Raw genomic sequence first — 25,084 nt, forward strand, 5'->3', positions numbered from 1 at the left:
ATGTACTTGATGCTGCTGTCTTTGCTCACTGATATATTTTAAAGTATTTAAATGTAATACACAAATCAATGTTACACTGCACATATTTCAGGTAACTCAGTTTTGTTAAAAGTGAATAAAATTTCTATTCTTAATAGTTTCTAATATTGTTTAAATACTCATATCTTTTAGTATTTTGAACATGTATGTAACAAAAAATTCATTCCACTCACTTTTCTGAGAACAGATTCACATACAGCTTCCAGGGAAAATTTTAGAAATTTATCAATGCAGTTTTGTATCTTTGTATCTTGCTTTACAAGATGTTAAATCTCAGTTCTCTTCTAGTTATACTGTCACAGATATCAACATAGTTTATTCTAGACTTACACTATGTAAATAGGATGAAAACAAGGAACTTGTTTTTGAGAGCAGCAGCATCCTGTGAGTAAAGTACTCAGTGGTGAGCTTAGATATTGGTCCATTATTTGACATTGACATCCAAGATCTACACAGGTAAAATCAGCACTGTGACTTAAGACTGTAATTTTTTAAATCTTCCTTTAACACAACAAATCTCAAGTATTCAGTCAGAAGGAAAAAAATAAGTCCCATGTAACTAAAATCCTACTTTCAAAGATGCCCACAAATTTCTTTTTTTTGTTGATACTCAACAGATCAATGCCTAGACCACCAGTGGGCCATTTTCTTTCATGTCTCCTTCAGGAGACTATAAAACACATTTCAATCATTTTCACTGTAAATACTCAAGGTCTGTACAAACCACAGGGAAATTGATTTTTCACTCAGAAATAATGCCAGAAGTCAAAGAGGTAATGCTCGAAAAACTTTCAAGAATCTCAGAACGGTTGAGGTTAGAAGGGAGCGCTGGAGGTCATCTGATCCAACCCTCCTGGCTTAATCAGTGTCACCAAGAGCAGATTGCCCAGGGTTGCCCAGTGGTTAAGTACATGACCTGAGTGGCAAAGTTCATACTTCTCTCCCTGAAGGCTCACAAATCTGCAAATCTTCCTTCACAGGAAGATAATTCATCACCTTCACTACCTGTGAATGCAAACCAATACAGAAAAGATTAATTGGACAAAACACAGGAATGGTACTGTACAGATACTCCTACTAAGGTCCAAGTACTTGATTCCACCTTCTGTTTCTTATGGATTCCAGGATGCTTTTCACCTAGGGAGTCTATAAAGCCATGTTTTGAACTGAATTTTTGATACAATAAAATTTGTTTAAATCAAAAGGAGTGACCGAGACAGATTCCAAGACCAGATTGAATGTTAAAATTCTGGCATAGTGGAGGAGAGGACTTTGAACCCTTTCAGAAAATATTTGAAACAACTTCTAATTTTGATGTCACTTAATCATTTTCCTGAAAAAAATAATAAAAAAAAAGAAATTATTACACTTTTAAGATGATGTGAATACCTGTTGGAGATGCCCTGAAATGTCTATTAGATAAAGTTGTTTAAATTACTGTGCTTTGAATTTGCTTTTGACTCTAGTTCAACTTTTCCATACACTACCATGATGTCTCAACCATGAAGACTAGATCCATTATGGATACGTGAATATGTGCAACACCAGGTTTCTAAGTTTTAAAGAACAAGAAACATATTGAATTTAGCATTAAACAGCAAGACACAAGAACCACATAGTGGGAACGTAATTTTAAATATTTTATACTACTTTACAGCAAGCCTTTTAACTACTTATATATGTTTTACTTCTTTTGACTGAAATTATCTGGAGCAAGGAGTTTCTCTGATGTGCATACTTATTCAGTGCCAGCAGAATGGAGTAGCAAATTTGGTTTGATCTCTAACATAACGTGAGTCCATGAAACAGTGTATATCCACCTGTCTTTTATGAGCTACAGCCTTGTAGCTGTTTGGCATAAGAAGTGTTTGCTTCTAAAAGCTAAATGAAACCAAAATCAGGAAACCAAACAGTAAATACAATGCACGCATTTGCTACTTCCGTAGTTTAACTTTTTAAGCTAATTTTTTGCACTCAGAGTTTGAGTATACCAAGTAGTTTATTGCTTCTTCTGTTTTCTCTAATTGCTTTAACAGTTTTTATAATATTTTAGTTTTAATAGCTTTGCAATGCTGAGTCTATTTCAATGTATAACAAACACTTTGATTAGCTCTTATTTTCAAAACTGTCTTGAACAGAATTACTTCTGTCTGCTAATATGAATAAACATGCACTCCCCTTTCAGAACAAAAACCAATCCTGATGCTGAAAATTTTGCTAATTTCTATCACTTATATATTCAGGGTTATTATCTGGAAACTATCTCCTTGATATTGTGCATTTGCATATGCATGAATAGTCATCCACCTGCATACAGTTATTCTTGGTGCAGTGTTTTAGCACTCGTGAGTTGGAATTTCAGACATTATGCACCACTTCTACTCTTTATTGATTGAGCCCTGATTCTTTTGTAGGAGGCTTCACCTGGCATACATACTGAGGGAAGTAGAACTGGTGGAGAGGAAAGGGAGATATCATCTTGTTCAACAATTCCAAATAGTGCTGCAACCATCAGAATTGCTATGGTGTATGGGGTTCTGGAGTGAGATATACATAGGGACTTATCCAGCTCCTCACCAGCTTCACAAAATAGACACACAGCTTGCAACTGTCAAAGTTCAACAATCTCCTGTATCTGGTTTGTTGGTTTTGGTTTGGTTTTTAATTCTGTCATCATAAAGCTACAACTCAATTTATTTTTAGAGATGACGGTAAATTTAGGTCTTATCCAAATGGCACTCTGCTTTTAAAAACAGTTTTCAGCTTTTAACAAAGGTGACAAAATATTTAATGCAAAGCTGATTTTACTGCTAGAAAACTAAGACATATTTCAGGCTGAGAAAGTTGGGACTCTTCAGCCTGGAGAGCAGAAGATGGAGACCTCATATCACTTTCCAGAATCTTAATGGAGCCTACATAAAGAACTTTTAGTGGAACTGCAGTGATGGGACAAAGAAGTAAGGGGAAACAGGGGAAATTTAGGTTGGATATTAGAAAGAAATTTGTTAATGCGAGGGTGATGAGGCACTGGAATGGGTTGTCCAGAGATGTGTGGATGTCCCAGCCCTGGCCATGTTCAGGGCCAGGTTAGATGGTGCTTTGAGCAACCTGGGCTAGTGACAGGTGTCCCTGCTTAAAGCAGAGGGGCTTGGAACTAGGAAATCTTTAAGGTTCTTACCTTTCTATAATTCTATGATATAATAGCATTTTAACTAATCCTCATTTGATTTTAGTAGAAAAGCTTAAAATAGTTGGTGTGGCTACAAATGCATCCATGCTTCTTCATAATATTTTCCTATTATGGAAATAGGAAATAGATGGGCAGAAATCTCTGGGGATGATACATTCTTGTAAACTTGACTAAAGCCAGTGGCTAAGCAGATAAGAGACAGTTTAGCAACTTGGCTGGGAAGAAGGTTTCAGCATGAGTGAAGCAGTTACCTATTCTGTTTGGTCTGTCAGCTGACTCACATGTACACAGTGGGAAGCAGAGACAATTTGGGTCACTTCCACAAGGGAATAAGGATTGCAATTTACAAAGAGCCAGTGCAAGGTCTCTTTGAGACTGAAAGCACTGAGAGGTAATACTTGGCATGAAGCACTTGAAAAGAGACAGGAGAAGAATTTGTGAGACTTACGGTGTAAAAATGGTCTGTCCCTCTAAGGATCCAGTATGATATTGTACAGTTACAGAACATCCCCTTCCAGAGACTCAGATCTCTGCAGGTTTTTCAAGATACCACTATAAGACTTGTGGCAAAGTTTGCCATGCAATGACACATTTCCATTTTAAATAGAAATGCTTTCAGCAAAACAATTTTAGTATGCAGATACAGGCACTAATTGCTCAAAGATACTTCTTAAATAACTGAGCTACTTCCTCAGCATGAGGGATCAGTCTATTCCCAAAATGGCCAAATTTGCAAATTTTATCAGAAGCAAAAGTACACAAGAGCTGCTTCTCTCCTTTCTAAGGAAAAAGTGCCCTGCATTTAGGAGAAAATGCTGAGCTTTGACTAGACTGAAAACCACAGCAAATGAAAAGACCTCAATTACAACTTCAAAATCCTTCACTTCACCTTATTTTAAATTTTTAATTAGATGCCACAACTGTAGTCAATTAGTCATTCAGGATACACTGGGCGGAATTAGTCCATATTAATAAATATTCATGGAAAAGGTGGTGGGATTTTCTTTTTCCAACATTAGAAGCTACAGATGGGATCCTAGATATATGAAAACCAAGAGATCTTTGTTAGTTGTTATTATACAAATGTACTTTATTCTTGCTTTAAGGGGAAAAGAATGAAAGCAATGAATTTTATGCAAAAAAGTAGAAAGACAACCTTAAATAAAGAGGTCAGAGAAAAATAATAGATCACAGAATTACTTGGAAGGGACCTTAAAGATCAACTGTTTCCAACCCCCTGCCTTGGACACAGGCATCTTCCACCAGACCAGGTTGCTCAAAGTCCCATCCAGCCTGACCTTGGACACTTCCAAATATTAACTCATATTAACTTTCAATATTTTTAGGAAATTAAATAATGTCAAAGAGAAAAGAGAATTTTTTTTCTGGAAACACAAGAGAAATAGAAAGTTTGTTTAATGAGATATAAATGAAATAGAATATATAATATATATGGAAGATAAGAACAAAGAGAAGTTCCCCACATTCTAATGCTCTCAGTCTGTAATCCTTTTTCCTATTAATCACAGCTAGAAAAAAAATATATAACCATGGCTTAGATATTTGCTTTAAATATCTGTAATGCCCATAAAGAAGTTATGCTATTTTTGTAATATTTGGCATTAAATGCAGTAAAACACCTAAAAAAGTGATGATACTCAGCTTCCAGGAAGCAGACAACAAGATTGTATTGATCCTGAGATAAACAGTGCTGAAAAGTAAACTATAGTAACTTGTCAAAATTATAGATACTACATCTGCATGAAAATGGTACACCTGAATAAAAGTGTTTAATGTTAATTCCTAAGAAAAACATACTTGAAAAATACCTTCTTACTAAAAGGCATTCAGAATAATTTTCAAGCCTAGGAAGCAGTAAGTGATGCTACAGTTAAAAACTGTCCAATTTTTCCAGCTGAACTGATTGAATAGATCAAAAATTCAAGTTGCATAATTCACAAAAAAAGAACAAATCATTAACAGTTACTGTAAAATCTCTTGCAAAGAAGCCACACTTTGGTTTGCTGATGCCTTAGCACCACATTACTTTTTAATGGCACAATGAGCTGTCAACTGAGATTAAGTTCCTTGATAAGGTCTTTTCATTGAATTAAGCTTCTTAATAAAAGTAATTGCTTTTCTAATTCCCCACTGGGCTACTGGAGCATAATCCAGTACCTACTATATAAAAAGTAGAATCTCAATCACTTCAGTTGATATCTGGACTGTAACCATAGCATCAAAACCAAAGCTATGACCTTGGCAAAATAATATATAAACAAGAATGGGACTGGATATGTTGCCGAAAATAGGTAGATATGCTTAATAACTTTAATGCAGAAAATAATCATTTCAATGCTTAGTTATATTTAGACTTCCTTTAATTTATATATTTTCAAAAGCAAAGGAAACATAGGAATAGAAAGAGCAGCAGCTTTCCTTTGCAATAGATAGATCAGATAGCTAAGGGAAATTGTATTCTACCAACTCAGCTAAGAGAAAAGCACATTAAAAGAAGTTTAATGAATAGTCTTACTGAAATGTTGAGATTTTTATTCATGTAATAGCCAGCCCTTTCTAAAATTTACACTTTGTGAAAGAGATTATGTCTGGGCAAAGATTACCCTGAATTTATTGCAGATTTTATAGATCTATCTCCGCTTGCAAATTTGGTGCTGTGTCATAAAAGAAGGGGGTTTGTTGGGTTTGTTTTTTTTTTTTTTTCTTTACTTAATGGAACTAGGACATGGAACTATTTGGCCTACACATCAGATAACCAAATGATTTCTGTTGAGAAAACTTATCCTTGGAAAAGCACGACACTGATTCATGCCGGACAGCCGTGGAATATTTGTTTCTTTTCCCAGACACTCCAAGTTGATCAAAGGAATGTGGATACTCAGATCCTGTGGAACAATCAGCTGCTGCTTTAAAATGAAAAATAGATACATTGCAAAACAAATGGAGCCTTTCAGGGTGCTTCTTTAACCAAACTAGCTATTAGTTTTTATAAAGAACCATAAAGACTTTGCTACCTAAAGCCCAAGATATTACAGTGAGAATCAAGAGATCCTTTCTCCTCCTGGTCCTGATGCTGACTAGCAGAGTAACTCTGAGATTCCTCTTTCTTTTAACTTGAGGTCTGCTTTTCCACTCATTTCTCCTGTCTAAATGTGAATTAGGTAGAACTGCTCCTTTTTGTATAGCACCTGGTATAGATACAGTACAATTCCCTATAGGCTGTCCCTATAGTGGGACAACTAAGATATTTCGGAAATTGCAGTTAAAAAATAAAAATCAGTCTTTTGGAGATGTAGACCTCCACAATAGCCAGAGAGGCTGGTCTCTAAGTTTTTTCTGGCTTTCTCTTTAAATGCGGAAACACTAAAAACAGTGAGTATGAAATTAAATACTTAATTAGCTTTCCATCTATATCTATTAACTAAATCTCCTTTAGATTACAGTGAAATTTCCTTCCACAGAATAATTACAAAGAGTTAATTGAAAAAATTGGTCAAAAACACAGTAAGATTTTGGTTTACTTACAGTTTGTTTGTTTTTTAAAATTTTGTTTTGTACCAGGCTGCCTTAAATATTTATATTTTGCCCTAATTTTTATAATTAGAAACCATATCTGTTTCAGTATAGCTCATAAGTAATGAGTAGATTTTCTGCATTAAGCCAACTGTGTCTCAGAACTGAGGACAGAGAAAAAATGAACACTTAAATAGAGTAACAGACCCCTTCTTCCTTGGATCATGTGAGGAATTCTCTCTTTAGTTGTCCTAGCTCTTACTAAGTTTTTAGTTGTAAGCAGCACAGAAGAATATTAAGCGCAATGCAGAGGTTTAACTAGAGACTTCTAATGAAAGATTTGCAATGGACTGACTGTAAGGCTGCTCAGAATTCAAGCAATAAAATTGCTTTGGTGAAGTGAACATGAAGTAACCTGTATTGTATATTAGATGATGACATCGCAGGACGTTCCATAACCAGCTCCACTGCTATCTACCAAGTTTCACTGTTATCACAGGATAGCTGTGTCAAAATAATTTTTATTATTGCAAAGTCAATCCTCAGCCTTGAAAAACAAATGAAAGTCCAGCTTTATTATTCACAAATTAAAAATAATAAATAGTTTGTAGCTATGGGAAACAACATCCGCCTTAATTAATTTCAGACATTGATTTTAAATGTGCTTGTCTATATATAAATTGTCTGTTGTGCCAAATGACTCATATATCAGAAGTGTACACATGGTGTGAGCAGAAACAGGCAAAGCACCTGTGAGATACAAAGTTCTCCTACTTTACTATATGTACAGCCTGATCCTAACAAAACACTTCCTGCATTGCTATTAGTTAACATTCTTCTTAATACCAGTCATTATAGCTTTTTTTTGTTATTATTTTTAACCTGTTTCTAAACAGGGAGATACTCATTGAAGGATTCTTTTAATATCTTTTATAGGTTTTATGCCATTTCTGTATATTTTCACTGGAGCTTGACTGACAATAAATATTTTGCATTTTACTTATATACAAAGATATCCAATTAAACTGCTGTACTCTGTGAAGTTATATTACTTAGAGGCATTAAGATAATTGCACACTGCTCAAGGAGTTCCTCCTGTTCAAAACATACCTGTTTACTCCTGAAAGTCTGAACAGATATTTTTCTCTTTTTAAAGTGTACTGTTCATTCCCAAAACATTAAATAGAATAAAGAACATCACCATGGCACACCAAATTAAGGAAAAGCTTATGAAAAAACAATAATATTAAAGTTATTTTGTCAAAATAATTTATAGACATATAGAATTATTGCAAAAATACCATTTTTTTAAAATCAGTAACAAAAGCAGAACAAAAAAACTCATTAATTTGAAAAGAAATGTTTCTCCAGATAGATATGGTCTTTAAAGATCGTTTAAAAGTTAAAATGCATCATCAGCCCACTGGACAGAAATAAGTGAAAAAGTCTCCTTCTTTCTAACATTAATTTATCTCAAATTCTTGGATCCAGCATTCAAGCTGGAAAACAGGTTTGCTCATGCCCCACAATGTTGTAAAAAGTGGGTTTAGAAACCCACAAGAAGCTTTAACATAAACCCTAAGGGTTCTTTAAGTATTAGTTCACAGTTTAAGACGACTGGTTGTCCATTACTGGCAGTGAAAATGCAATCAATGCAGTTTATAGAACCTAGAGATGCTCAGCAGCCCCAGTGCAAGTCTCCATGTGGAACTGAGTTATCAGGGCTGTATCTTCTAGGCTGCACCCAACAGATCCTTATCAGCTACAACAGGGTGTGTATTTTTTTTCCACATATACACACATATATGGGCATTTCCATTCCAGTGTCACAATCTGCTAGCTGAATTTTGCTGCTGTGACTGAGCACTTCCTTAAAATTGTGATTAAGGTAGAGGAAAGTAAGATTTTTTTATTATTATTTTAAAGGACTATTTGACTTGTATTTTAAAAATAACATTTAGAGTTCACTTAATTAAAATGGAGTATGCAGCCTTGACCTTCCTCTAATTCACTCTTCTTTTTTGCCAATCGGTAACAGTTCTTTTTAAATCAATGGGAGTTGTTCTGTCTCCGTGGAAACACTGCTAAACTTACAGCTTAAAAACCTGTACCAGGACAGTGATACTTTTGCCAGACCAGCTTTGACAAACAAGATGTGTTTTTTAAATGTCATAGCTACACGGTTCTCTGCAATTCTCTGACCTGAGAGATTTCGGTTGGGTCTTGACGCTTTGGTGTCTCATGGAGTTGGTATCTCAAATTCACATTTTTCTTACACCCAAGCAGTCCTGTCTGACTTCAAAACAGCTACCAAGGCCAATACCTTTGGGACATGCAACAGATCCTTGTAGGATCATTTCTGATCTCCTCTGCTCTTAGGTGAACAACCAGAGCAGCAGGCATGATGTGTCACAGTCAGATGGGACAAGCTTGAAGTGCCTATGGTTTGGGCTGAACCATGAGACTCTCATAAGGCCATGAGAAATACCCACTGCATTGTTTCACAGATGCTACAAAGAATTTTCCAGAAGATAAATAGTTTGAGTTGGCAGAAAATGTCCCCTTTATAGCCTTGTCAGGACCTGGCTCCTACACAGTGGTATAGAGACAACAGCTTGCCTCCTCCTGGAGCTCCATCAGTTAGGGAATGAGTTGGTATAGATTTATTATATTAAAAAAAAGTAAATAAAAAGTATATCCCCATAAAAATGTAAACTAAAAATAAATAGTCTTATGCAGAGAATTATCAATTTTGTTGTTTTATTAAGTACTTGATTTACCATGTGTTCTGATTTAACATGGCTGTTTGAACAAGGGCACTGAGCAGCAAGAATGCTACCATGGGCTACTGTTTATTCCAAACATGCTTACCATGTGTGGCTCTGCATACCTTCTATTCATTTACAAATGTGGATCAGGAGAAGCACAGAAAATTTTGATTACCTGACAAGTTTGAGCTGGGCAGTGAAAAATTTCAAAACCTGTGCTTGTTTTAGGGTTCATTTTCCATTAATTGGAAAGTTAAAAGATTTGAAATGCATTTACATATGAAGTACAACACTGAATAACTGTAAAGCAACTGTAACCTTGTTAAAAGTCCCACTTTTAGTAAAATTGTGGTTCAATTGAAATCAAGGTTTCTGCATCACTGAATGACTGTGTTTTCACCAACCAAGTCATTTTGCTTTTCAAGTCTGGATTTTTGCAGGCAGTTATAAGAAAAAAAAAAGGCAGCCTTGCATTGTCATAACCAAGATTGATGGAGTTAGTACTCTAGGCTGACTCTAAAAAAGACAGAAAAATGTGCAAAGTACACCAAACTGAACTTCTGTGAAGTTACAGTAAACTAAACCAGTTGGTACACCATGGAAGAGTGTAGAAGTGAAAACATGCAGTAGAAAAGTCAGAGATGACAGTTTCTCTAATGCTATCCCACGTATTGCTTGATATTCCTGCTAAACTCAGTCTTTGCAAATCAGGCATACTTGCAAATAAATTTGGTAGAAACATTATTCACGCATGCTCGGTATCTGAGCACATATTGTACCCCAAGGAATCGCACACAATTTATGTTATTCTAGCAATAACACTTTTGTAGTGTACACAGCTGAAAACGGCTTTGTCTTCGTCTTTGATAATGTGTGCTACCTCAGATCAGTGGTTTTCCATTCAAGCTTTAATCAAAACAATACAGAGATTTCACATGGGGCAGCAGATAAGCCTTTTGCTAGAAGCTGGCTCAGAATCTCCCCATTCATTCAAATGCTTCTGGAAAGTCCATTTTAACTAAATGTACACATTTTTGCTGCCCAGTGAGAAAGTTTATTCTCTGAAGGTGAACTTGCTGCAAGAGTACAAAGCTTTGTTTAAATAGCTAACTGAAGCAGAAAAAAAGCATGGCAATATCAGAAAGAAGTTATATTTCTGTCACAGTAAGTCTGTTTTACCAGTGTTATTAAAACAAATTTCCTAATGATTAACATACAATTTATTCCTTTCCACTTTATACTTTGGTCAAGAGACTTTTCAAATGAACACAGCTGAACTAAAGACCAGGTTTTGTTCAACTGGAAACTAATAAAGGTTACTCTTATAAGAATAATACATAATCTTCATGGGTTTATATGCTACTAATGAGCATTTAACAAGTTCGTTTTACAAAATGTTTCAGGTTGTCAGTGGAATGGAAAAGTATCTTACTTCCATGCACAACAGGAATAAAACTGACAGAAAAAATACATAATCTTGGTATCAGCATTGCCATTATAAAACTACCTTCTAATGCAGTTTCAGGATTGTGTTATTGATAGTATGTAAAACTATAGCTTGATAAAAAAATAAAAAAGAAAGAGTAAAATATCTTACATTTTTACTAAAAAAAGTCATATTCTTTGCAACTGAGAAAATTCAGGCTTGTGCGTGGAAAACCCTCTTATTAGCAAACTCTTTTATGATTTTCTGAGCCAAAGAAAAATAAAAGCAAATTATACCCTGTGTGCCAGGCTAAAACTGTGGCTCCGCTTTTACCATTTTAACAATGGCTATTGAAATGGTAAATAATAAATACTATTTTTTGCAGGGAAAAAATCCAACCATATTAAATAGAGTGCAAACTGATGTTCTATGTGGCATGGAATAGCATTCTCTTTGTCTCGTTCTCCTAATACTTTGAATAAAAAGGAATATTTGCTTAAAGGGCAGAAGAGAAGGCTGTCAACCATTAGAAATTTCAGACATGAGTTACTGCTATTATAAATTATTGTTATTTGTTTACAGGTTTGGGGTTCTTTAATTAGCTTAAAAACCCCAAACAAACATGTATCATTTTAAAGTAGTGAAATAATCTTTCTACCGTTACAATTGTGTTTATCTGTAAATTTGCAAGATCAGTGAGATGAAAGATAACAGCATCTCAAAAAAGGGCATGAAATATTTTCTTCCAGGGTACTTGAAAAAATGTTAATATATTAAAAGTTAATATATTATAAGTTAATATATTTTTCAACAACAAAGAAAATCAAACCTTGGGTTGCAGAAACAGCAGTCTAAATCTCAGAACAATAATTATATTAGGACATGGTGTTGGAGAACATATAAATGTCTAAAGCCCTACTACAGCAAATAAATTCCAAAAGACAGTAGTCTTTAAATTATCTGTGCTCTGTGTGTACAGGTTCTACATGTTCACTGATTTAGGCACGTGTTCAGCACTGTCACAAATGCTCACAGATACATCTACTGTGACTTAGCACTCTTAAAGCTCCATATGGTGAAGTAGGTGGCAGGATAAATTTCTCAAGCAGAAGTCTATGATGAGAAAATTATTCTTAAGTGAATCATTGCATAATGGAGTAAAACACTTTCTGCTATGCTGTTACTTCAGAATATATTTTTTCTATTTACACACAGGTACACAGAAGCTATTTCTTAATTTAGTCTTAAAATTAAACTAATTGATGACAGGTAGAAATTAAAACAGTAAAAGTGTTGAAAAGAGTAAGGGGACATGGACACACAACAAAAAAGTTAGGATTCTACTTTTGTTCCTTAAAACAAGCTCCTATGAAAATTCGCTTTCAACAAGATTTGTAGGATCTGATCTTTGGAGAATAAATAAGCCTCAGGGTAATGAAAGTAGTATCAGTTCAAGGTTTACCTTCCATCCTTAAATTTATTCCTTATCTTCCTCCCACATTCCCTCTCAACCTTGCCTCAACTCCCCAGAATTTCAATTGGAAGAACAACGCTGGCAAAGTTGAGCTGAGGCTGCACAGAATCTGTTTGCATGTCTATAAACACAAAATGCAATAAACCCACAACTGGAAAAACCTGCATATGCATAATTGCCAACCACCTAATTTCTGGATGAAGTGTAAATAATGTATTCAAAATCCAATTACTAATATTTCAAATGCTAAAAGAAGCTGGCCTATGTTTAGCTGCTCAGTCTTTTAAAGCTTGATTCGTTGTTGTAAAAATCCCTCTTTAGTGTAACCCACTTAAGCTCAACATAACCCATTTAAGGACAGACCTTATAGATGCCAAAAGCCTTCCGGGACTGTAGTTTGCAGCCTAAAAAGGAATACAAAATTGACAGTATAAAATAAGAACACTTAGAATATACACTTGTCTGTGATTAGATTTTTTGATGGTGCTATTTGATTTCTATTTGGAGGACAAACACCACAATACTGGCTACAATACCAGTTCTCCATACATAAATATTGGCTTCAGAAGCTAGGTTTCATTTTTTTTTATGGCCCAGAACTAAATACAACAGCTGCTATTTAGCAAACATAAAATCATCACATGTCTGATAAAAATAACATACTTATTAATGTTGCATTGCAATAGACGTGTTGATGTTGTTGTTTATTTCAAATGACTATGCAGTGCTAGAAAACGGAAAAATGATGAAAGGCTGAAAAAAAGTTTTCCCCAAAAGAAAAACTCAGGGGTTTTCAGTTTCCCACTGTAGACAGGCAAAGACTCATGCTCCAAGGCTGCACACACCAAGTTATAAAAACAGAGCTCTTGGGAATTAGAGCAAGCAGTTCCAAAGGCATAAGTCAAGAAGATGGACTCTATGGCTCACTTTTGGGGTGCAAACAGCAGCGTCAGGAGCTGAGCAAGAGATTTGGTGCATTCGCAAGTGAAGGGATAGAAGCATTTTTTACACTAGTCAAATCCATCTTGTGAATAGTTGGGATGTACAAATTATCATAAATAAATTCAGAGATGTGCTGAGAATTTTAATTTTATTCAAACATGGAGTCTGTGTTTTTGCATATTTTCCATGAATATTATCAAGTAGCTAAAAATGAGAATTGGAAACTAGTTTGCATGAACTTGTTAAGCTAGGGTGCACTAACAGTAACTGTAATAAAATTTTACATGAGGGTCTTACCACTAAAGATTTGCTCTCCCTTGCTTTTCCAGCTGATGCTACCATACCCAAGGAAGCTTTTAAAATGTAAACATTAAATATATAGCCAAAGAAATATATAAACAGCCCCTTAAGATCAATCTTCAATCCCAGAGAAAAATAGATAAAGAAAAGTAATGGAAAACAAATCCCTGTAGGTTTGTGAATAATTTTGCTACAAGAACAAGGGTGAGACTGACATATTTGCATTTCCCTAATGATACCCTACATTACATTGTTCTGCATAGCACTTTTTCTGAGACTTAAAGTTATTTTTAAACCTTGAATATGTGGAAATTAATAAGAAAATACCATTTTCAGTGAAGGCAGCTTCATCAACAGAACTACCATTTTTTAACCTTATTTATTGAATTAGATTGTATGCATTACTACTCAGAGTGTATGTTCTGCTTAAGAGAATTCTGATGAATATCATTTCACATAATTTCCATAGCTAAAGTTGATCTTGAGAGTAGTGGAACAGATTTTGGCATTACTATAAGGCATTTGTAAATGAGGAATCTGCCAGAGTAATTGGAGTTTTATTTTCATGGGTGACTCATTACTTAGCTGAAAGCAGCTTGGGTAGCAAACATGTTTTCCAAAATTTCATCTGAGAATATCAGAGATTATTTTTTTCACGCATCTTTTAAATTGCATCTTTGAAATTATTTGTTCTGATAACTACTTTTTTTGATTGATTTTAACTTGTTGAATCAGATGTTATAATCTACTCATTTTAACAATTCCCAAACTACTTCAGGCTTCCTAAAAGGCTTAGGATGACAGTTTTTGTCTGATGCAGAACATCATAAAAACTGTGTCAGAGCTAGAAAATTTAAGAGACTTCTAATGTTTTTTTACAAATGTTTTAGATGTATTTCTGAATACTTCTATAAATTAAAATGTTAAGATGAAAATAGGGAATTTTATCTATAATATTTTCATCATTATCTTGTGCTTGATTTCTTTAATTTGAATCAAAAGAAAAATAAAGCAAAAGAAAGTAGCAGCTGACCATTTGGGAAGAAACCATTGCCTCCAGCAACACCCAAGTATAATAATTTACTCCTCCTAAAGCTAAAGTTAAAACAGCTTCTAACTGAAGAGCAATTAAATGCTAATCATACAAGTTCAAAACCCCATCTTTTTATTTAACCAAAATTCTTGTTTCGTAGATTTTGCCTAAAAAATTCATGTTCCATTTATCCCAACTTTCAAAATGAAAAGTTGCCTTTGGATAACTAAGGCATCATATACAATTTCAGGTCCTTCTCTCTTCTGATTAAACTTGATTTGGTAAACTGCTGTAAAACTAAAATATTTCTTAGCCTTCCAATAACTAATTACATCTCTTTCAATAATTAATTTACATCTCATTAATTATACTCTTTCAACATGATTTTTTTGTTCATCAGAAATTGCCGTATCATATACCAGTGAAATAAAACATTTTGAGAATGCTTATCAAGAAAATCTCTGTTGAGATTTTCTTGGACTGTTTTGCTCTTAAGTCTGAAGAACAGTGTCTAATGTTTAAGAAAATGCCATTCCAGTATACTTTCACAAGCTCTAAACTTAGCATCAAGGAGGTGTTTTTGTTGTTTTTTCATCACTCCTTTATATATTTTGTAGAGACAGTAAAGTTTTTAAATTTATTGCAAGTTGTTTTAATCAAGATCTGTCATTTAGTGGCTGAAGATAAGAGCTCTTAAATTAAATTGTATTTCCTGTTCTCTGAATGATGAAAACAAAATATAATTTGTAAATCCATTTGTTAATACATACTTTGGCACTCAAAATTTATTAAATTTTGTTCCCACTAAATTTCATGCAGGTTTTGCCATCTCCTAGACCAGGAACAGATTTAGGTAAATTCTTACTGCATATTCTTCCCTGGTGTTTTAGAGGGTACCATTAAGCCATGCTCTATGACCCTACTGAGGCTGTGCCAGGAATGCCTCAAATGCATCACAGTCAGGTAACTCTCAACTGGAAGTCTTTTATTTGTGACACAATCACTGGTCTACTCAGAACCTGTGGGCACAGCTAGAACAGAATAGAACAGAATAGAGTACTAATTTTCATTTCAATAGAAGAGGACGGAAGTCTTAGAAGCTTCTTAAAAATACCATGGAATCAAGGAATCCTAGAATGGTTTTAGTTGGAAAGGACCTTAAAGATCATTCAGTTCCAAATACTTTGCCATGGGCAGAGATACCTTTCATTAGACCAGGTTGCTTAAAGCCCCACCCAACCTGGCCTTGAACACTGCCAGGGATGAGGCATCCACAACTCTGGGCAAAACTCCTCCTGTTCCAGTGCCTCACCACCCTCACAGTAAAGAATTTCTTTCTAATATCTAATCAATATCTAATCTAAACCTACCTTTCTTCATATCAAGGCCATCCCCCCTTGTTCTGTTGCTACATGCCATTTTGAAATCCCTCAGGAGAGTACTCTTTCAGGACATGTGAGGCTGTTCCAAGGTCTTCCTGGAACCTTCTCTTCTCCAGGCTGAAAAACCCAAACTCTGTCAGGCTGTCTCATAGGCTCCAGCCCTCTGGTCATTAAAGATTACCACATGAAAGAACAACTTGAACAATATGAACAATTTAAAAACACCATAAAATTAAGAGTTTGGGTAAATAAAACATGGTCAAAAATTCAACAAGTTTTATGAAAAGTGAGAACTAATTCATACAAGTAAAACTGAGAACTGAAGAATATCCCAAATGTGTGGAAACAGTATTTAAGTGACACTATTCTAAAAAGTCGTGGAGAGGTTGCCAGCAGAATGAAGTCCACAGAAATACCGTTGAGCCTTTAAGGCTAAACATTAGGAAGCATACTGCGAACACCTTTATAGAAAGTATACAGTATAATAAGGATTTCTCAAAACCTGATTATGAAAAAAGGGAAGCTACCAACTTATTGCTGAAAATTTTTGTTTCAGTTTTCATTCAAAAGGGACAGCTCAACTGAGTAATTAGAAAGTTACAGGCTACTGGAACGAATACAGGAATGAACTGAAATAAGGTTAGCATTTATCTTTCCTCTAAGAATAGGGAGGACAGCAGGATCAAAAGATGTAAACAGCTGTGCTTAAAGTTGAAAAAATAGAATAGAAGGATCCAGAAAATAACAGTCTAATTCCAATTTTCACAGAAATGATGGAATACTTGTCTTTGGGTAAAGACTACAGACAATCTAGAGCAGATATCCACTTGGCAAGAGAAAACATCTACCATCTACTTCTTTACGGTGACCAAGCCTTACTGATAGGCGGAAGGAAGATATAATATGTTAACTGCCTTAAAGCATTTGCCAGTTTTATGTACCATATTCAAAAATAAACTAAGAATTAAATAATCTAGATTACACTATTGTAACTGCAGTGTGCCATGAACGTGGAGCTATAATTAGAGCAATTACTGCCTGTCAAGCTGGAAGGAAATACTGAGTGGGATTTCACAGGGCCTGTCCTGAATCCAGTATTATTCAATATTTTCATTAAGAATCTGGATGATGGAATAGAGAGTACATTTATTAAATTTGCAGACAATACTAAGCTGAAAGCATCTGCAAGCACTTTACTGAATAGGATTTGAATTGAAAGTAACCTTGACAAATTGAAAAAGTAATCTAAAATTTTTAAAAAAGAGAGAGAGAGAGAGAAAGATTCAGTTCAATAAAGTACAAAGTATCACGCACAGGAATAATGTCCAGCTGGGTAAAATACAAGAGGAGGAACAACTGACTATGCATCAGATTTAAAGAGGGTAATGTACCATAGAGACACTAAGAGTCAAGAACATTGTATTATATATGCAGAGCCATTTAACACAGGAAATGTGGACTAATCTTATTTGACATGAGTGCATCTCAGCCTCAAAAATTGCCATGGTCAAAGCAGCCTGTTCAGATAAAGTGCTCCATGAATTTTAGCTACATCGAAAATTTTTAATGGGAAAAATAAATGACATCATCTTACCTTTTGGACTGCTTGAAAAATTAGAATTAGTGTTTGCCTCACATTGTGTAGAATTAGAAAGCATGGCATTCTTTGCAATGTTCTGTGCCAGTTGATTTAAAAGTTACAGCACTACTATATCTTCAGGTAGGAGAAGTATACAAACTAAATTGAGGGTGTTGAACAATACCTACAAAACTCTTGATCACAAAGATTACAGTTGTTGATTAAGTATGAAACACCCCACGGAACTCTGTACCAACTAAGGCTATAAACAAAAGATGTATTTGAATAATGGAAGTTATCTTCCAACTTTGTTAGCTGGGTGGGGGTTTTTCTGTATTTTCCCAAATGAGAATCTGCATCCATAATATGCATTTTTAATGCTATGTGCATTATACAGCTAATTCACACAAACTCATCTATTGTTAATATTTATGGATTCATAGACACAATAGTTTTCCTTTTCTATTATCCTTTGTATAATATAGCTTCAGGAGACTACTTTATCTACCAGATGTTGAATAAATAGCTGCATTTGAAGATTCAGAGAGGGTAATGAATTTCAAAGAGGAATCAAAAGTGGCATATTGTTGTAACATATATAAGCAGAATCTAGATAGAACATGCAGTAATTATTCCATACAATTCCATGCAAGGTTCACCAACATTTTTTACAGTTATCACTGTATCTATTTTCACGAATCTATTAAACACATTAGTAAAAGATAGGATAGTCATGTTTCCAGTCTTTGGGATTTAACTGATCAGAAATTATATTCAATGGCAAAAATAATTGAACACAAGATTAGTAAGTTTTCAGAAAATTTGTAAAAGATTGGTTATTTTTATGCGTCACCTAAAGAGCTGTTGAAATAATTAGAATAAATAAATGTTCCTTGCATCCCTATCATTAAGATTACAAAAATATCCTTTACTTCTCACTATCTAAGCTATTTATTTATTTCCACTTCATCCTGCTTGGGCAATGAGATTAGAAAAAATAAATGCACACTTAAAAATCAGTGACTTTTGATGGACAGCCTCTGCTGTGGAATGTGAGGAAGCCCATAGTTCAGTCCATCAGTTATGTGTATTATCATGTGTAGTGCATGTTTTGGTTTTAATACATAAGTAGTTTTAAGCTTTGGCACTGGATGGAGCTGCTATTTTACTCCAGTTGATTTGGAATGCATTATAGTTATAATTTCAAAAGAATTACAACATCCATGTCTATATGACTATGAAGTCTTTTCCTTACTTCTTATGGGGTTATGAATTCAGTCAGAAGTCAATAAAAAAGTACAGAGCAAATACACTGATCTTAAAACCAGAAAACAGCAAAGCATGTATAGCACTGGATAAAAAATGCCATTTACCTTTAGATGAATGTAGCGCTTTTAATGGAATGGGTCTAGAAGTAAAGCCCAACTCAGTATGGAAATATCTGAATTCAATTTTAATGACAATCATATTAATTGGAAATAAAGTTGAGGAAGTTTTTAAATTCTAAAAAGCTCCTCTTGACTTTAATAGTAAATCAGAAATTTCATGACTTTCTGATACTACCCAAAAAAGGGAAGAGAACATTATTCAGAAACAAGAGCTTCTTGTCTAGTAGAAGAAAATGTAGTGAGAGGTAGAAATCTTTCCAAAGCACTTAACTGTTGTCATTTCTTAATTAGGGAAATATAATTTCATTATTTAAATTACTTTTTCTAACCATGCTGTTTAAAATATTATATATTCAGTAGATTTGCTGAATATATATTATATATTATAACATATATTATATAAAAGTAAACACATATCATCTGTGATGGTGAGGCATTGCTACAAAGTCTATTATTCATGCTCATTTAATAAAACAAATTAAAGAAAATTAGTGGCACATTCTCTGAAGTATTGCTTTAATCTTCTAAACTTTTTGCCAGGATAAGGCATGGTGATTTTAAAATTAATTTTATGTATTCTAATAATGACAGAAAAGGTCACCAGATAGAATGCTCATGGCAGAGAAACAGTTTTGTTTCTGCTCTTGAGATCCAGGCAGAAATTAAAAAAGAAAATATGAGACAAGGAGGTCTTTTTGACAGTTATTCATACAGGTATGGGAAATTTCTCTTCATCTTTCATACCAGACTTTAGACACATGTAATTTTTATTGTTATTAATAAATGAGATACCAATAATAGTCATGCCAAATAGGCACAGAAGTAGATAAATACAGGGAAGACATCATAAGCCAGCACATACCAGAGATTTAATGTATCACTGGAGTAGAAGAAGTTGTTTCCTAAACGAGAAGAACTGATATTGAGGATTTTTTAAGGAAGTGCCATTTTCCACTAGCATTAGATATTTTTCTTGAATATTTTATTCAAAGTGCGCACAGCAAAGGACACTGGTTAAAAAATAGAACTTCAGTGTGCAAGTCTTTTAAAAGAACTCAGATGCAGGATAAGAGATACCCCTGTTTCAATTACTTTCTAAATGACACTGATTATACAGGTCTTCCTAAGTAAAAGATAAAGTGAAATCAAGAGCAATAAAATGTTGACATTTTCTTGGGATTCTATCTAAAACCCCACTATTTTGAAATAACCTAATAAATAACTTTGGCCTTGTTGTTCTTCCATGATGTTTTGCCCTCAAGGCATTCCAGGAGAGAGGATTACCTGGAATATGAGATACTTCTAATGTGAGAGATTAGCATACTGTAATAGCTGACCTTTACCTATGAATTCATTAAATTTCTCTTAATCATCACAGTGCCTACAATGAAAATTATTCTTCTGTATGTAAATGAACTGAAGTAACAGCACCTCCTGACTTTCTGCCCAGATGTTTACATGGTAGAATCTTTCATTTATTCATGGCAACAGTTATTTTTAGAATAGGCAAATAAGATTGCAGTGATTCCAAGTCACGATCAAGTTCTCATATTTCTTTTCTTTAACTTTTAAAAAGTTACAATTGATACAACCCACTCACTGCCATTTACCATCATTAATGATTCCAGCAACAGTGAATAACTAAAAATTATCTCCAAGCCAAAAGCAGCTGCCAAGGTTCAAAATCACTGAAAATTATTTCACTAGAACTTTTATGCCTAAACATGGATTTAGAAGTTTACTAAGTGTGAGCATCTTGCTGTCTGTCAAACTGCCTGTATTGATCAAAAAGGATTAGTATTTGATATGCTAGTACACATGGGAACTAAGAACATCCTTCAGAGAATTTATTAGCATCTTAACTGCCTATGCCTTGCCAAAAAATTACGCTTCACAATGGAACATACCATTTTCCACATTGTAGAGTGTGGTGTGGTCATATGTAACGTTTTTGCCCCACCCCAGCAACAATATAACCTCTGGAAACTGCCTCTTGGAAATGATGATATAAAAAAAATTACAAGTATTAACTGGAAAAGAAGAATGAAGCTGAAGTAAGTCTGGGTACCATTTCCTTACAGCACAATTGTACTTCTCTAAAGCCATTGAACCTGGTATCATCAAAAGAAAATGTCACAGACTCTGAAAAGCAAAGGACAGACAATTCTACAGATTATTGAATCATGTCCTATTTATAGAAATCTAACCTTTTCAGCCCCAAAGAAAAGCAAACAGAAAAGTGGAGTCGTGTCATAGATCCAAGTCCCAAATTACAGTAATTTGGTACCGTTATTGTATTTTACTAATCATAGAGACTCAGCAAAACTCTAAGTGAGTCACCATTAGTATGAGCAACCTTTCACAGTTGGTAAATACAACCGCCATACTTAAATATTCCTAAAATGCGAAAAAAAATTCAAAAAGTTTTTTTTTTTTCATTATATGTACTTTCATATCTCCAGACATCCACAACATAATTTTTCAAATTAATTGTTTAAATAATAAGCTAGAGTTGAGATAATAACTCAGGGGGGAGGGGGGGGGGAATAAGTAAATTCTGCGATTTCAAAATCAACTAATTGTAATAGCAAATTCATGCCCCAATTTACAACTAATCTAGAAAAAAAAATATCACAGATGACATGAAGTGCAAGATAAATAAAATACCTCTAGGCGAAGGTACACAGTCAATCTGAATTCCATATGAATGAAAATAAAGCCAGGTTATGCAGTAGACCAAATAGAACAAAGAAATCCAGAAGGCATAAACTTTTGTATAACCTAATTGGAACAGGTAGCAAAAGCTCTGAAAACCTTTCCATACTTGGACCTAGCATCAGCTGAAACAGAAGTAAACTAACAGAAGTAAACTGATTTTGGTTCTGGATTCTTTCTGAAGTTTCAGAAGATAAATCACACTATAGGATCTGGTTTTAATTGCCCAGCCAAAGTATGGAATGAGGTATTCTGTACCTCAGAATAACAATCTCCTCAAAAAGAAAAAATTACCTTTAATCATTCTTCTCCATTATATTCCTACTCTTCAGCATAGTTCTTTAAATTAGCATTATATCTGTCTTAAAATAAAAAAGTGGGGAGATTTGATATCTCCCTCCCACCCCAAAACTGAGTGCAGATTGCCACGTGTCTGCGATTGCAAATAAATCACCTCTTTTTCAAACACTGAGAATTGGTTTTGAAATTCAGTCACTCCTACAATTCAGCATATTATTGAAATTATCACCATATTCAATGGGCTCAAAACTATAGCCCTTGTATAGCAAAAACGAGGTGTCTTTAAATGAGAGCCTAGACTTACCCCATATATTGAGTTAAATTGCTCTAAGGATAATGACAACTATCCCTAAATTTTAGGTGGAAAAGGGTTAAGCTATATGAAAATATTAAGTCATGGCACAAGCTTCTTTACAATAACCTCACTAAACTATAACTGTGATGTGACAAGGAAAACATGCTTCTGTTCTCAGTTCCAAACTAAATGTGTATATATATTACTTTCTATTCTAGCAATTTAATCTTCATCTCTCATAATTCAGTGGTGTCACCTCCAAATAAAAAATACAATTATTGGTTTGCTGAACCAAGATCTTCCCACTTGATAGCAGGACAGCATTATGATTTCCTGCCTGCTTGGCAGGATAGCATACATGAAGTATAATAGCAGGTGCTGTAGGTGTTATGACACCAGGATTCTAGCCCTGGTCTCTTAAGAAAATCAACAATATAACAAATATAAAATATTTTTCAAGAAACCTATGCTCTTTAAATATTAAGAGTGGAACAGCTTGGATATCAATACTGTCCTGTTGTGGTCTGATTCCAAAACTATCTTGGAAATTTCTTGTGTTGGGTTACTTACATGAGTCATGACTCTGTGCAGAAGGAAAAATATATGGATTTTGTTCTCTACACTATTCTACTCTAAGAAGAAAGCTAATTATAGTCTAGAGGAATTTATATTACCATCATCAAATTGCCAAGATTTTATGCACACGCTTCATGAAATCAACCTGGTTTCTCACTCAAAGACTGGAAAACAACATTTTTCACATGTTCGTGTGAGGAATTCCTGTGGCATGAGTGAAACAGCTCATGTGAGAAAGTTCTCACCTGTGTAAACAAGTTTTCCACAAAGTAGCCTTTGGCAAATTTGTAACCTTTGAATCCGTTATTACAAACAAATAAAAAAGGCTTTGATGCTGGCATGAGAAAACCTCACACCAAAAGGGTCATCACATTTTAAGCATTGTTTAAACAGCCAATTTATATTAAAACGTACTATACTAATCTAACTAGTAGAAATTGTTTTCATCACTTGTCTGCATGATCTGAAGTTCACTCACTTATAATTTTCCTCACAGTCCAAACTGCTTATTTAACCTATTTCTTCAGTCATTTAGATTCATATGCACTGGAATGGCATTTGATGCACTTGAAATAAACTACATTACCGTGTGTAAGTTTATATTGTTTATAAGCATCTTCAAAATCTGTCTGCGAACCTTCTTCCTCAGTTAGTGGCAAGATAAACAGTGGCAGAGGCGCAGCCATCTGGCCTTTTCCAGGATGGTATGAGTTGTCCTCATGGGTTACATTTTTGTCTTGGTTGAGTACAGGGTAGCATGTTATAAACACCTAAATTTTTAATATGTGATATAAATCCTGGGAATTTGGCTACAGTGGGAAGGGAAGGGAAGGGAAGGGAAGGGAAGGGAAGGGAAGGGAAGGGAAGGGAAGGGAAGGGAAGGGAAGGGAAGGGAAGGGAAGGGAAGGGAAGGGAAGGGAAGGGAAGGGAAGGGAAGGGAAGGGAAGGGAAGGGAAGGGAAGGGAAGGGAAGGGAAGGGAAGGGAAGGGAAGGGAAGGGAAGGGAAGGGAAGGGAAGGGAAGGGAAGGGAAGGGAAGGGAAGGGAAGGGAAGGGAAGGGAAGGGAAGGGAAGGGAAGGGAAGGGAAGGGAAGGGCTCAAACAGTCATTAAAACTCCTTTTGCAACTATTCATTTCAAGAATTCATCAAGATGAATAACCTTAACTTATAAGAACACTATATCCTGCAAATGCTTTCAGAAGTCAGGAACTTAAGGGTTGAAGCCTGATGCTGAACTTAATTTTATAAGAAAAGTATTAGGAACTACATGTAAAAATAGTTCAGTTAAAAAAAAAAGTTATATGAAATTATTCTATTTGGTTTTATGCTTCAGTTTTAAGCAATAAATGAGCTTTTTATTGCATTTATAAGCAGTTCAGGTTTGAAAACAAGACATTCTATATCACAGAACTTTATGCAGTATTTAAGTCTGTCTGTGCCCGGAAATCTTCATCAATTATTAATATGAGAAACAAGAATATAATGTTATTTTTTCTGAATTCCAGCTGACTACTTGTAATCAAAAGATTTCCTTACAGCAGTGGAAAGTACCTATGTGGCAGGATTAATTTGATGAGTCATATACTATGCAATTATTTATAGACAATTGTTTTTGTAATTATAATGTATATGATAGTAAACATGCTGAAATCAATTTCTAAAACCCATTATCATTAAAGATATAAATAAATTAGAATATGAATATGTCCTTTAGCTTAATTTAAAAATATACTCAGTGTGAGCAAATGCTTATAAATAATTATATATTCCAGCAACTATCAAACCCACAGTAATTGTTTTTGCAACCACTGCTGTAGTGTTGGTTAAGAATAACTGTCAAAATCAAGATCAGAGAACCAATTAATCCAAAATTTTTAATGAGAGACAACTCACTGGAGTCTTCTCCACTGCTCTCTTGAAATCTCATTTACAAATTACATCTATACCATGGGATGACACATTTCATCCATATTTCACATAATACTCTCAGTCAAACTCCTGTTAAAAGCCTCTATAATTTTGACAGAAAGAAAGAAACCATGTAAAAAGAATGCTTCTATAATTGCACTCAGCAACCAATCTGACTATACTGTTTGTCAGACAGAGCAAAACTGGCATTCATTTTTCACCTTGTAGAGTTTCTA

This window comes from Sylvia atricapilla, chromosome 1 (genome assembly GCF_009819655.1).
Source record: "Sylvia atricapilla isolate bSylAtr1 chromosome 1, bSylAtr1.pri, whole genome shotgun sequence".
In the NCBI taxonomy this organism is placed as follows: Eukaryota; Metazoa; Chordata; class Aves; order Passeriformes; family Sylviidae; genus Sylvia; species Sylvia atricapilla.